The sequence below is a fragment of the Salvelinus namaycush genome, chromosome 4 (assembly GCF_016432855.1).
Source record: "Salvelinus namaycush isolate Seneca chromosome 4, SaNama_1.0, whole genome shotgun sequence".
NCBI lineage: Eukaryota > Metazoa > Chordata > Actinopteri > Salmoniformes > Salmonidae > Salvelinus > Salvelinus namaycush.
The window spans coordinates 43,403,507-43,414,991 of record NC_052310.1 but is presented as its reverse complement, the minus strand read 5'-3'; the positions used below and the strand labels follow the sequence as shown (position 1 = coordinate 43,414,991).

Below are 11,485 nucleotides of genomic sequence, written 5' to 3'. Positions count from 1 at the left end.
CTGTCTGTCTGTCTGTCTGTCTGTCTGTCTGTCTGTCTGTCTGTCTGTCTGTCTGTCTGTCTGTCTGTCTGTCTGTCTGTCTGTCTGTCTGTCTGTCTGTCTGTCTGTCTGTCTGTCTGTCTGTCTGTCTGTCTGTCTGTCTGTCTGTTTGTCTTTAATCTTATGTGACCTCGGCGGTTCTCACCTCCACTTAATTTCAATTGTTTCTCTCACTGATGACTGGTTACCACTATGTTTTCTCAGCCACTTGCTAACACCCACATCATTTATAACTAAGAACAAGCTAGTGTCTCTGTGAGAAATCAGTGTCTTGGGAATGTATTACCACAGTTAGACATTTTTCATATTTGTTCTCTTTAGTAGGATGAGTATAAAAACCCTGCCAGTGTGGATGGATCTATTGTTCATCCCCAAACGTCTCTTTCTCTCTCCCTGAGATCCACCTGTCTGCCTGAGAGCCTGCCTACCTGAGAGCTTGACTGTCACGACTTCTGCCGAAGTCGATGCCTCTCCTTGTTCGGGCGGTGCTCGGCAGTCGACGTCACCGGTCTTCTAGCCATCATTGATCCATTTTTCATTTTCCATTGGTTTTGTCTTGTCTTCCTACACACCTGGTTCCAATCCCATTCATTGCATGTTGTGTATTTAACCCTCTGTTTCCCCTCATGTCCTTGTCAGAGATTGTTTGTTTGTATGCTCGTGAATTATGGATTGGTGCGCGACGGGTTCTTGTACCCACTTTTATTTATTATGTACTTTGGTTTTTGAAGTTTTGTTAAACGCTATTAAACTACTCCATTTATTCCAAGTTCGATTCAACTGCGCCTGACTTCCCTGCCACCTACACACACGACATTACACTGCCTACCTGCCTGAGAGACTGCATGTCTACCTGCCTAAGAGCCTCAAGACGCAATGAGTCACGTAGTCTTCTCATGCCTTATATACTCTCCGCTTCTTTCTTTCCAAAACATTTCTTGGAGTTCGCTGGTGTCTCTGTCATGGAGAACACACATGCTTGCACACTAAGCAGTAGAGGCAGCAGGCACCCTGATAGTGTCAATTCACACACAGCCTAGGGTTGAATTATATACTGTGGGCTCATTTAGTCCAACCCTACTCTTTTGCCCATGGTAAGCATAAATCACCAAATGGTGTTGTCCGACATGATCCTACCACATTCAACTCTTGAAACAATATCTCCGTGAGATCTTATCACTACCGAGAGATGTGTTTCTTCTGTTTGTTCAGTTATTTCCCATCTATGTGTGGCTCCATTTGAGGCAGAGGAATCTTATAACCTTCTCTTTCTCCCCCCCACCCCTTCTCCGTGGGGCTGTAAAAAAAGGTCTCGGTATAAAATAGCTGTCTGCTTTGGCCCTAATGTAGGAAATGGACTTGTTTCTTTGGCATCGATTTCCTTTCGGCCTCATGGGAAAGCAGCGTTGTGGAGGCTATCCTAAGAGCGGCAGGTCGATAGGCCTACGAAGTGGAAGGAAGCCAGGGGATGTTGTTCTCTGTACAGGCCCTAATTGAAGTGCTCTCTGTCACCTCCGGCCGCATGGCAAATGGCTCAAGACAATGCCTAAGGGTCAGTACGCTCTTCACACCTCTGAAGGGCCAAACATGTATCTCTCTCTCTATAGTATCCAGAGGACTGACTATGGAATGTGATATACGTGATACCAGACATGGATACTATAGTATTATTCTATCTGAAACTTGTTCTCTGAGTAGAACTCTGAAGCTACCTACATGGATGTATGATCTCTGTGGTCAGTTGTATCTGTACAGGGTGAACTAAATGACTCTATGCAAAGGGATTTCATTGTGTATTTACATTGGGTGATCAGGTTACTGTAAACTTGGTATCGTTTGATTGGTCAATGGTGGTTGGGTTTTGGTTTAAAAAATGTACACCTTCAGATGTTAGAAATGAAATTGAAGGTCTGTTGTTCTCTCTCGTATCCTGTACATTGGAGGAAGGTTTTATGATATTTTCTCATTTCCCAGGCTTTTAAGCCTCTGGTCTAGTAGTCATCTCTCTGTTCATGCCTTGTCTTGTAAGTTAACCTTAGGATATATATGCCTAGAATTATGCTTCGTTAATGTCAGTATTGCCTTGTAACTTAAGCTTTATGCCTTGTATGTGAATCCATTCACTTGACTTGAAGTTATTCAATAATACTTGCTTTGATATTCACTTCTCATGACCATTTCTTTATCTTAGTCAGCTAAACTCATAGTACTTTGATTGCACATGGTTTTACTGTAATGTTAAATGGAGTCAGATGAAGAGAAACACTTTAATAGGCTAATTACAAAATCTTATCATGGGTCGCATGTGAGGTATATACACTGCTCAAAAAAATAAAGGGAACACTTAAACAACACAATGTAACTCCAAGTCAATCACACTTCTGTGAAATCAAACTGTCCACTTAGGAAGCAACACTGATTGACAATAAATGTCACATGCTGTTGTGCAAATGGAATAGACAAAAGGTGGAAAAAGCATGGAGGCGCTACCAGGAGATAGGCCAGTACATCAGGAGACGTGGAGGAGGCCGTAGGAGGGCAACAACCCAGCCACAGGACCGCTACCTCCGCCTTTGTGCAAGGAGGTGCACTGCCAGAGCCCTGCAAAATGACCTCCAGCAGGCCACAAATGTGCATGTGTCTGCTCAAACGGTCAGAAACAAACTCCATGAGGGTGGTATGAGGGCCCGACGTCCACAGGTGGGCGTTGTGCTTACAGCCCAGCACCGTGCAGGACGTTTGGCATTTGCCAGAGAACACCAAGATTGGCAAATTCGCCACTGGCGCCCTGTGCTCTTCACAGATGAAAGCAGGTTCACACTGAGCACATGAGCACATGTGACAGACGTGACAGAGTCTGGAGACGCTGTGGAGAACGTTCTGCTGCCTGCAACATCCTCCAGCATGACCGGTTTGGCGATGGGTCAGTCATGGTGTGGGGTGGCATTTCTTTGTGGGGCCGCACAGCCCTCCATGTGCTCGCCAGAGGTAGCCTGACTGCCAATAGGTACCGAGATGAGATCCTCAGACCCCTTGTGAGACCATATGCTGACACATGCACATTTGTGGCCTGCTGGAGGTCATTTTGCAGGGCTCTGGCAGTGCACCTCCTTGCACAAAGGCGGAGGTAGCGATCCTGCTGCTGGGTTGTTGCCCTCCTACGGCCTCCTCCACGTCTCCTGATGTACTGGACTGTCTCCTGGTAGCGCCTCCATGCTCTGGACACTACGCTGACAGACACAGCAAACCTTCTTGCCACAGCTCGCATTGATGTGCCATCCTGGATGAGCTGCACTACCTGAGCCACTTGTGTGGGTTGTAGACTCCGTCTCATGCTACCACTAGAGTGAGAGCACCGCCAGCATTCAAAAGTGACCAAAACATCAGCCAGGAAGCATAGGAACTGAGAAGTGGTCTGTGGTCACCACCTGCAGAATCACTCCTTTATTGGGGGTGTCTTGCTAATTGCCTATAATTTCCACCTTTTGTCTATTCCATTTGCACAACAGCATGTGAAATTTATTGTCAATCAGTGTTGCTTCCTAAGTGGACAGTTTGATTTCACAGAAGTGTGATTGACTTGGAGTTACATTGTGTTGTTTAAGTGTTCCCTTTATTTTTTTGAGCAGTGTATAATATACACATATCAAATACTACCCCACTACAGATGTGATGCTGCTCTACTCACTGATCACAAGATAGGGTTCACTGTGCGTTCACGTATGAATGGTTATCAGTGGTGATTTCGTTCAATTGGTATTGGGCAATGAAAGAGTAATACTTTATAGAAATATATTTTCATATTCGCTTCAGATCTTGATGGTGAGTGAATGTCCTCTGAAATAGGACATGGTTGTCTGGTACTACGTTGTCTGGTACGTACTATGTTGACTTACACTAATGAAGATCTACTTGTCAAATACTTCCCTAATGTCATTCTCTGTCAGATAATGTGCTTTTAAGAATCCAGCCACAAGTGTCACATTCTGATCCAACTACAGGCTTCAGAACTGAAAATAAATCTTCCGTCATTACTTCAATTTGAGCACTAATAGGCCTAATATCACTATTACTGTACGGAGAAAGTAATCATTGATAAAGCTTCTGTTCTGGGAATTGAATGTGAGCAAAACCGGTGCTTTCCTATGGTTACGGAAAGATAACTTAATAAATCAATATGATTCTCCATATGAGCATCAGGAGCTTAGACAGATCTATTGATGCTCTGTGTTTTCAAGGCTTATTATCTATGATTAAACTGAAACGTGAGGGACGGGAGGCATTGATTCTGCTTGTTGTTTTCCACAGCAGACCTTTCACAGGGTCTACCCTATGATCCCTCGGCACTATGTTCCCTCAGCCCTATGATCCCTCAGGACTATGTTCCCTCAGGACTATGTTCCCTCAGCCCTCGGCCCTATGTTCCCTCGGCCCTATGTTCCCTCGGCCCTATGTTTCCTCGGCCCTATGTTTCCTCAGGACTATGTTCCCTCAGCCCTCGGCCCTATGTTTCCTCGGCCCTATGTTCCCTCGACCCTATGTTTCCTCGGCCCTATGTTTCCTCAGGACTATGTTCCCTCAGCCCTCGGCCCTATGTTCCCTCGGCCCTATGTTTCCTCGGCCCTATGTTTCCTCAGGACTATGTTCCCTCAGCCCTCGGCCCTATGTTTCCTCGGCCCTATGTTCCCTCGGCCCTATGTTCCCTCGGCCCTATGTTTCCTCGGCCCTATGTTTCCTCAGGACTATGTTCCCTCAGCCCTCGGCCCTATGTTCCCTCGGCCCTATGTTCCCTCGGCCCTATGTTTCCTCAGGACTGTTTCCTCAGGACTATGTTCCCTCGGCCCTATGTTCCCTCGGCCCTATGTTCCCTCGGCCCTATGTTCCCTCGGCCCTATGTTTCCTCAGCCCTATGTTCCCTCGGCCCTATGTTTCCTCAGCCCTATGTTTCCTCAGCCCTATGTTCCCTCAGCCCCAGCAGCAGCGGCTGTGTCTGTAGAAGGCAATGTAGTTGTCAACGCAGCTGGAGCTTGTGGTTGTAGGATTGTAGTTTACCTCATGGCCAGGAGGTGTCAACATTGTTTTTCACCCTGTGAACTATACCTTCCACACGTGTTTTTCAATGGAGTTGCAAAACAATTGTGCGTGTATATACAGCTCTGGAAAAAATTAAGAGACCACTGCAAACTTATCAGTTTCTCCAGTTTTACTATATATAGGTATGTGTTTGGGTAAAATGAACATTTTTGTTTTATTCTATAAACTACTGACAACATTTCTCACAAATTCCAAATAAAAATATTGTCATTTAGGGCATTTATTTGCAGAAAATGACAACTGGTCAACATAACAAAAAAGATGCAGTGTTGTCAGACCTCGAATAATGCAAAGAAAATAAGTTCATATTCATTTTTAAACAACACAATACGAATGTTTTAACGTAGAATGTAACGGCAGTCTAAGTCGTCCTCCTCCTCAGACGAGGAGAGGCGAGAAGGATCTGAGGACCAATGTGCAGCGTGGTAATTTTCCATTATTTAATTAACACAAAACAAGACACTATACAAAATGACAAAACAAACTAACCGTCACAGTCCTAGCTGGTGCAGACAAAACACAAAGACAGGAAACAACCACCCACAATCCCCAACACAAAACAAGCCACCTATATATGATTCTCAATCAGGGACAACGATTGACAGCTGTCTCTGATTGAGAACCATATTAGGCTGGACACAGAAACAGACTAACTAGACACACAACATAGAATTCCCACCCAGCTCACGTCCTGACCAACACTAAACAAGCAAAACACATAAGAACTCTGGTCAGGACGTTACATAGAAAGAGTTCAGAAATCAATATTTGGTGGAATAACCCAGATTTTTAATCACAGCTTTCATGCGTCTTGGCATGCTCTCCACCGTGCCTCTCCGCCTCATCTTTAATCATGGTGGATGACCAGGGCTATGGGGACGTGGACTACCATGGCTCGGAAGTCCACACTCCAGTCCTGGACCAGCTGGCTGGGGAGGGGGTGAAGCTGGAGAACTATTATGTCCAGCCAATCTGCTCGCCCTCATGCAGCCAGCTCATGACTGGACGGTGAGTAATGTATTTATTGTACTGGCTTATTATATATTATCCTGAATGGAATGATTCTTCTCAAACTCTTGTGCATTCTTATAACCTTGCTTCTAAATAAAGGAGTGATCTGTCAGAACATTGCATGTTGTTTTGAATAGGTATGTATGTGTTTAGAACAATTGTTTGAAGGTTCTAACCATGATCCCTGACAATAAATTGGTTCTGACAATCTTGCTTTAGCTCTCATCTCACCTTCCCCTCCTCTCCCCCTTTCCCCAGGTACCAGATCCACACGGGCCGCCAGCATTCCATCATCCGGGCGCGCCAGTCCCTGTGCCTGCCCCCGGATGCGCCCACCCTGGCTGAACGACTGCAGGAGGCAGGCTACAGCACCCAGATGGTAGGGAAGTGGCACCTGGGCTTCTGCCGGCCGGGCTACCTGCCCACGGGCCGCAGCCTCCATAGCTTCTTAGGCTCCCTGACTGGCAGCGGTGATCACTTCTCCTGTCAGAGCTGTGACCAGGCTGAGTCCTGTGGCTTTGACCTGCACGACGGGGAGAGCTGAGCAGGACCTGGAGCTGAGCAGTAACTGCTCCACAACACTCTACATAAAGAGGTGAGGCCAGCCCTTACACACATCTTTCGTGATGTTGTAATTCATGTATGAAAAGGAGCTTGTCTAGTACTAATACACCACTGTGCAAGTTGGAAATGGAATGAAGAGGTTTTTAGAGTGTTCTTGATAAAGTGATTCGCATTTGATTATAATTGGGCATTTCAAAGTCTTCGGCTATTTCAAAGATTTGGACACAACAGAGTTGATGTATTTACATAACGTCTCAGTTATATAAAGAAGTAACCCAGACCTGGTGGCCTACTCCTCTTTCCATCCAGGGTTCAGAAGATCCTGATGGCCCATGACCCCTGGTAGCCCCTCTTCCTGTACCTGGCACTCCAGGCCATCCACACACCCTTGCAGGCACCAAACCACTTTCTGCGACGCTGCAGTAACCCGGACAACTGCCCGCGACAACACTATGCAGCTATTCTGAGCTGTGTGGACGAGAGTGTGGGGGAGCTGGTGCAGGAGCTGAGGACCAGAGGCCTCTATCAGAACTCTGTCCTGGTCTACTCCTCAGACAACGGGGGCCAGCCCTTCTCTGGGGGCTGCAACTGGACCATGTGTGGAGAGAAGGGTACCTACTGGGAAGGGGGAGTGCGAGCAGTGGGTTTCGTCCACAGTCCATTCCTGAAGCGGAAAGGGAAGGTGAGCAAAGCGCTGATCCATGTTTCTGACTGGTATCCCCTCCCCCCGTTGTCTCTGGTGTGGGGGGGCATCAGCCAGGGGCTGCCCTACCCCCGCACTGAGATCCTGTTCAATATCGACCCGGTATCTCGACGGCCCAGTGAGGCAGACTGCAGGCCCTCAACAGCTTCGGCATCTGGGACACAGCAGTGAGGGCAGCCTTACGGGCTGGGGACTGGAAGCTGCTGACTGAAAATGTGGGTGACTGTGTGCCCCCTCAGACCCTGCCCGGGGGGGGGCTCAGCAGTGGCAGGACATGGGGCAACGCCGGGACCCTTATGAGATGTCAAACCTGGCTGATGCACGGCCGGAGGTGGTCAAGATACTGCAGACTGGCCGAGTACAACCAGACGGCCGTTCCCCCCCCCCCCCCCCACCCCCGAAACCCACCTGATGACCACATGGTGGACCCCTCAGCTCCATGGGGGGGATGTGGACACCCTGGCTGGGTAAGCCGGGCAGCGAGTAGCCAGGGGGCAGCAGGGAGGGAGGGAAGTGGAATAGTAGTAAGATGAGGCACTGTAAGGTGTGCAAACTGCAAGCCCTCTTTAAACATGTGGGCACCCAGATGCAGAGGTCCTCTCTGTTCTTTTAGTCCTCAGCGGGATGGAAGGAGCACGTGGACAGACAGGCAGGATGGACAGACCTACATGAGACTGGATCTTAGTCACTGGCTGTCCCCTGGCCACCAAGGAGGGTGCAACTGTAAGATTGATGTTGAGGGTGATTTTGTTGACGTCTCATCCGCCCATCAACAGGACAAAATCAGAATGACACTCAGACACCTAGAGGGATATATTTTTTTTTAAATTTGTACTTGGTGATATAATGGACCGTCCAGGCTACACGCTGCTTATGGCATACTCCTCTGTTGCCTAACCAACTCTAAACAAAACCTCACTGCATCAAAATCATACATTGGGGATTGGCCAGCATAAACTCAGTCAGAAATGCTGTGGCTGTTGTGCTCTTCAGTGCGGTTACAGTACAGTACACCCAAAACCCAAGCCACGTTCCAGACATACACTTTTAGACAAAAAGATTCCAAAAGGGTTCTTCAGCTGTCCCCATAGGAGAACGCTTTTTGGTTCCAGGGAGAACCCTTTTGGGTTCAATGTATTACCCTCTGTGGTAAAGGTTCTACCTGGAACCAAAAGGTTTCCACCTGGAACGAAAATAGTTCTTCAAAGGCTTCTCCTATGGGGACAGCTGACAACCCCTTTTAGGTTCTAGATAGCTCCTTTTTATCTAAGAGTGTATGTGGCTCATACTGTAAGTGTGATATACCTGCTAGCAAATCGCGGAATGTGAAATAATGCAGATATAACTGGAGCAGACTGGATCAGGGTGGCACTTAGGGTTTGGATGTGTCACATTATAGAAGCCAGATCACATCAGATTAGATCAAATCTTATTGCCTATAGATCAAATCTCTTGCCTATAAGCCATTTGTGTAGGAACTAATGTGTGATTCTGCCTGTACTGTATAAACTGTAGGTAACATTCAGCAATTCTGCAGCAATCCCACACACAGAAGGGAGAAACACTGTACATTTCTTATTTCCAGCAACAAGCTGCCTACTACTTCCCTGCCTCCTCCTTTCTCCCTCCAGCCAAGTCTCACCCTTCCCTCTTGTCTGATCTCTCGCTCTTTCTCCCACTATCTCTCATTTCATCTGATTTTCTCTTGCTCTTTGCCTCTTTCCTACAGCAGTAGGAACATGTTCTTCATCCTCCACCTCCTCCCTCTTCGTCGCCTTCTTCTCATATTCTTCTTCCTCCTCACTCTTTCTCATTTCATTCGGAGATCAGGTCAGTTTTTAAGTAATAGGCAGGATGCATGTGAGTCAGAATTGAGATCTGATGTACAGCGTTACATAAACCGAAAGGAGGAGAGGAGGAGGAAGGCTTCCTAGGGGGCAGCAAGGCCATGCTGTTTGAAGCACTCCCTGCCTTATCTGTTATCTCGCCATTTGAAAAGATGTACATATCCTAACATACCAGTAAGTGTCTATGTATAGTTTGATGCTAATGGTATACTGAAATGCATTCTGCCGTTTGCTGCTTTCCATTCATAAAGAGACTCTGACAGAATGTGTTGGTGATTTTGTCACTTGTGTTGAACATCTGTGTGTACAGTCGTGGCCAAAAGTTTTGAGAATGACACAAATATTAATTTTCACAAAGCCTGTTGCATATACTCCAGAATGTTATGAAGAGTGATCAGATGAATTGCAATTAATTGAAAAGTCCCTCTTGCCATGCAAATGAACTGAATCCCCAAAAAACACTTCCACTGCATTTCAGCCCTGCCACAAAAAGACCAACTGACATCATGTCAGTGATTCTCTCGTTAACACAGGTGTGAGTGTTGACGAGGACAACGCTGGAGATCACTCTGTCATGCTGATTGAGTTCGAATAACAGACTGGAAGCTTCAAAAGGAGGGTGGTGCTTGGAATCATTGTTCTTCCTCTGTCAACCTTACCTGATAGGAAACATGTGCCGTCATCATTGTTTTGCACAAAAAAGGCTTCACAGGCAAGGATATTGCTGCCAGTAAGATTGCACCTAAATCAACCATTTATCGGATCATCAAGAACTTCAAGGAGAGCAGTTCAAGTGTTGTGAAGAAGGGTTCAGGGCGCCCAAGAAAGTCCAGCAAGCGCCAGGACCGTCTCCTAAAGTTGATTCAGCTGCGGGATCGGGGCATCATCAGTACAGAGCTTGCTCAGGAATGGCAGCAGGCAGGTGTGAGTGCATCTGCACGCACAGTGAGGCGAAGACTTTTGGAGGATGGCCTGGTGTCAAGAAGGACAGCAAAGAAGCCACTTCTCTACAGGAAAAACATCAGGGACAGACTGATATTCTGCAAAAGGTACAGGGATTGGACTGCTGAGGACTGGGGTAAAGTCATTTTCTCTGAAGAATCCCCTTTCTGATTGTTTGGGGCATCCGTAAAAAAGCTTGTCCGGAGAAGACAAGGTGAGCGCTACCATCAGTCCTGTGTCATGCCAACAGTAAAGCATCCTGAGACCATTCATGTGTGGGGTTGCTTCTCAGCCAAGGGAGTTGGCTCACTCACAAATAATTGCCTAAGAACACAGCCATGAATAAAGAATGGTACCAACACATCCTCCGAGAGCAACTTCTCCCAACCATCCAGGAACAGTTTGGTGACGAACAATGCCTTTTCCAGCATGATGGAGCACCTTGCCATAACAAAACATCAATATTTTGGGTCCATGGCCAGGAAACTCCCCAGACCTTAATCTCATTGAGAACTTGTGGTCAATCCTAAAGAGGCGGGTGGACAAACACAAACCCACAAATTCTGACAAACTCCAAGCATTGATTATGCAAGAATGGGCTGCCATCAGTCAGGATGTGGTCCAGAAGTTAATTGACAGCATGCCAGGGCGGATTGCAGAGGTCTTGAAAAAGAATGGTCAACACTGCAAATATTGACTCTTTACATCAACTTCATGTAATTGTCAATAAAAGCCTTTGACACTTATGAAATGCTTGTAATTATACTTCAGTATTCCATAGTAACACCTGACAAAAATATCTAAAGACAAACTTTGTGGAAATTAATATTTGTGTCATTGTGTGTGTGTGTGTGCACACATTCCATATAGATATATGCATAGTACTATCATCACAGCCCAAACACTGAAACTGGAATCTGGGAATGAGATTAGTCAAGAATGCTTTGAATTAACGTTGGGGCTTTCTGAAGCCAGCCACTACAGCTTTAAACTCCAATAGTCAGAGGCCCTGTAGGTCTGAGACAAAAATCATATAGCGAGCTGATTCCTGTGAAGTGACACAAGCTATAAATCACTGAGGTGACACACACAGTATGCTGTCCAGGAGGTCAGCTGGGGGGAGTGACCTTTAATGACGTCACAGCGATCCGTCACACAGCAACAACGGCAACATAAGCAGTCTGATATGTTCAGAGTCAGAAACCTCTAGCGTTTTGAGTTGAAATTAAAGAAAGGGTTGTGGCCCTGGAGTGAAGTCATGTGTAGTACACATGAACATAGCGTG

The 11,485-nt window shown here is 46.5% G+C and overlaps 1 pseudogene; it reads left to right on the top strand.

Moving 5' to 3' along the window:
• The first annotated feature begins 5,986 nt into the window (after nt 1-5,986).
• Nucleotides 5,987-8,024, top strand: LOC120045878 (annotated as a pseudogene).
• Nucleotides 8,025-11,485: the final 3,461 nt, after the last annotated feature.